The sequence below is a fragment of the Pyrus communis genome, chromosome 15, assembly GCF_041283825.1.
Source record: "Pyrus communis isolate YQ-2024b chromosome 15, ASM4128382v1, whole genome shotgun sequence".
Classification (NCBI taxonomy): domain Eukaryota; kingdom Viridiplantae; phylum Streptophyta; class Magnoliopsida; order Rosales; family Rosaceae; genus Pyrus; species Pyrus communis.
Window position 1 is genome coordinate 3,540,125 of NC_142579.1, and position 4,004 is coordinate 3,544,128.

Below are 4,004 nucleotides of genomic sequence, written 5' to 3' on the forward strand. Positions count from 1 at the left end.
TTCTTCATAAAAATGTAAACACCAATTTCAAGACAATTTGCATCTTCCATTTTAAATGCTGTTATGCTCAATATTTAAGGAGAAGTAAAATATCCATCTTCATTGAAGAAAGTAAATTTACACTTTTCTTTCTTACATCTTCAGTATGCATCTTTCTAAAATGCTACATTTCAAAAATGCACAAATTTTTAGTACGCTATGAGCCTATGACTCAACTGGATAATATTTTAAGCCAAAATAACCACACCACAACACCATCGAGGCGTTTTATCGAATAGTTGAAGGGCCTTGCCGACATCTAAATTCAACTTCAAACATCCATACTTAAAAATCGTAATTTTACTCGAACTTTTTTCCCCTTGAAAAAATTATACAAAATCAAGGACATAAAAATCAAGAAATCACGTTAACTAGAATCAAGTTAGAGATTTTAGAAGGGATGGGCTGATATTTTATTACAAAAAAGTAGATAAAAATAGTACACTCTAATAGCATTGAATTGATCTTTACTAACCACCACGGTATAACAATCCGTCCCAAATATTACGTAATGAGAGGGCAAATTGATAATTTCACTATAGGTGAGATACTTTATTTTAAATTGTGGTTTTTGATTGGTCATGTTTGGTGTGCTAGTGGGGCCCACCCTCACTTTTTGGTCCCCTCTCTTTCTCTCTCTTCTTCCTTCCTGTATAGCACTCACCCTTATTTCCTTCTCTTCTCTTCCCCGAGCACCACACACCCAGGCACCCCACTGACGACTGGGTCACCACCACCATGGCTCCCACTTTGGCGACCTCACTACCCTCAAGATCTCTCCATCACGAACCCAAAACTCCCCTGGCTTTCCGGTGATGGCCGTGATCTTTGTAGGCGGTTCTTAGCCTTCTCCGACCACCTGTGCTATTTGGGTGAGGTAGGCTCAACTCCCTCATCTTTTCATCTTCATTTTGGTATAATTTAAGAGTCAAATGGTGGAAGATTGAGCTCGATCAAAGCTCGGGAACGTATTCCATCTAAACCAGCCAAGAAACCGACAACTAGACTCGCGATGGGGAACGGGTCAACCCGACCCAAAAACAACACCGGATCCAAAGCCCAAAGCCATTAGCCCAAAGCCCAAACCCGACCCGCACTTCGGACTAGATGTCACCATCGGGATCCACAACCGATGCCTTGGGGTACACAGCCAGGTATACTATCCTAATTTACTCCCTCATTCCTATGTTTGTTGTCATCGTTCTGAACCTATTATTAAACTGTTGTGATCATTGTGTTGGATACGTATATTGTTTATGTTCTTTTCAGGGTTTTAGGAAATGTTTTAATTATAGGGAGGTTATGCCAAAATTTTAATAGGATTTGTTATTAGTTTTGGGTTAACATTAATTTTTCATTTCTTTGTAGCCAACAAAAACACCCGGGGACCTTGTCGGCAATTGAAGACGGCGAAGGTCACCCGGGTGACCAACGGTCGTATCACAATCGGATATGATAAGCGACATCAGGCAGCACTAACGGCGGAGTAACATAGTGCATTGGTCCACGACATTGGGCACGTCATGCGGACCTTTTGCCCTATGCAATGGAAGTCTTGGAAGGCGATGCCGGAGGAGGTGAAGAACACGGTGCACAATCAATTGTCGGTAAGTATCATTCGCATTTTTAATGCTTTTCATGTAAAATTTATATATTTATATTTATTAATGTCTTTCATTACTAATACTTTCTTAATATTTGTTACATTGCAAACAAACTACAATTTCGATGACATCAACGAGGACATGTTGGCGTACCTCAATCAGCTCTTCTCCGAACATTACAAGCAGTGGAAAAGTAACATGCGTGGGTATTTCGAGATGTTTGATGATTCACAGGTCGCTCTCGAGGAGGGTTGCCTAAATGAGCTGGAAGACCGACAAGATAATTGGGTTTGGCTCTGCGGTCATTTTCAAGAGCCAGGCTATGTGGTGCGTTTTTACTTCTTTCATTTTACTTTTTAAAATTTTTACTAATGTTTATTATGAATTTTTTTATGCTCTTTAAATATTACAACTAATACATTTATTTTATGTATAATAGAAGAAGGCGAAGGCGAACAAGAGCAATTGGGAGAAAAAGACTCTTCTCCACCATTCTGGTTCGAGGCCTTTCTCATATAGGATGGAAGCGCAGCGGAAGGTATATATTACAGCTTTCATTTCCAATTTTAAAATGTCGCTAAATTTTTTTTTTGTTTTTTTGTTTTCGTACTAACATTTTCCTTATCTTTTTCTATTTCATGATGATTCAAAATTTCTAGAGATCGACGTCTTTGCTGACGTTTATGATCGGCCTGGGGATGAGTTGACCAAGTCCCTTCATGTAAGTAATTTCTTATGCATTAAAGATTTATACTAATTATTTCAAATTGTGTTCTATTAATAATCCATGTTTTTTTTTCATAAGCGACTATGGTGGAGAAAGGTCAGTCGGTGCTTCAAGAGTTCGCCTCCCAGCTTCCCTCGGACACGCTGATCGAGTCTGTGGATCCCCTTAAAGATGCGGGGTTTCACATCCTCACAGAGATGTTGGACCAAACTTTCATTCGAAGGCCAGGGACATATTGTCAGGGGATGGGAAATGCCAGGCGGCGGGAAAGTGGATCCTCTTCATCCTAGCAGTTGAAGGGTGAGGTTACGACTTTAACGCAGGAAATCACTGGCCTAAGGAGTGAACTTGCATCGTACAAGTCTCAAATGTCATTACTTGTATAAGCCCTCAATTCCTCCAAGATCCGTCTCCTTGGTTTTTCTACACCACCACCGTTAGAGCCCCTCCACCCCGAGCATACACAGCAATCAGGCTCATCGACCTGCGACCCCATCCCCAACACACCCCCTTCCAGCAGCAAGATTACCAAGCACGTCCGAACGACTTGCCCATAGATTATTCCTCATTTTTTTGTAGTTTTTGTTCCCGCTTTCTTTTTAAACTTTGTATTTGTACATACATTTTTCTTTATATTATAAATAAATTGTTTTTTTTTTTGTCAATTGTATGAAATATATTTTTTTAATAATATTTCTTTTATTCTATTTAATTTTTTTTTATTAAAAATTACTCTTGCGCGACGCTGATATGTCGATGATGACCCATACACGTACACATGCAAACCCCATAGGGATAAAGATTTGAGTTTCTTCAATCTTACTATGGAAGATGGTACTTTTCTCATGGTCTTGTAGTTTGCTTCAAGTGTTGTTAATGATACTATCTTCCCTAAGCGCTCAGGTAGCTTTGTGAATTGTGAACAACCATTAAGAAGAAGAATCTTAATCGATTTTGACTTATAGAAGCCCCCTGGAAGATCCTGAAGCATTGTGCAGCGGTCAAGATTCACGAAAGAAAGTCTTTCAAGATGACCAATGAATGGGTGAATCTTGAATAAACTTTAACAGTCTTCGAATATCAATTCTTCAAGATTTGGGAGATTTACAAAGTCTGGTGATTTTGTTAGGTCATGGGAATGACTGAGATTAGGGATTTTCAACTTCTCAAGTAATTGTTACACAAAACAAAAGGTCAAGATAAATTAGATTCCAATACGAAGGTCTCGTAATAAACAAATTGTGTTGTGCATAAAATATGAAAGAGAAAATTAATTACTGGGCATTTGGGTTGTCATACCTTAAAACCCTCCCAAACTTGTGCTAGTTTGCTAAACTGCATGTCTATAGCAACTGGCTATGGTTGGTTAAAAGGTCATTTGGTATGGACGTTAAAGAACCATGCCAGCACAACCATGTTAACTTTTTGGGAAGATATTTGTACTCTCCATCGAGCTCGACTTATATAGTTGAGTTGGAGCAATCTTAGTTTCTTCATAATAGTAAATGCTTCTGTTACTGAAGCAAGCCTTGTCAGAGCCTTGAAAATCTAGAATCAGTCCTTCAATTTCTTCAATTTCTTCAGTTCCTTGTTAAAGAAAGTGGAGTGTAACTACTATTATTGGCCTAAATTTT

The 4,004-nt window shown here is 38.8% G+C and overlaps 1 long non-coding RNA gene across 1 annotated transcript; it reads left to right on the forward strand.

Moving 5' to 3' along the window:
• The first annotated feature begins 1,431 nt into the window (after positions 1–1,431).
• LOC148690379 (uncharacterized) lies at positions 1,432–2,964 on the forward strand. Its single transcript, XR_015956148.1, has 4 exons — positions 1,432–1,970; positions 2,083–2,181; positions 2,303–2,364; positions 2,449–2,964. It is a non-coding gene; the product is annotated as an uncharacterized LOC148690379 (long non-coding RNA).
• The last annotated feature ends 1,040 nt before the right edge of the window (positions 2,965–4,004 follow it).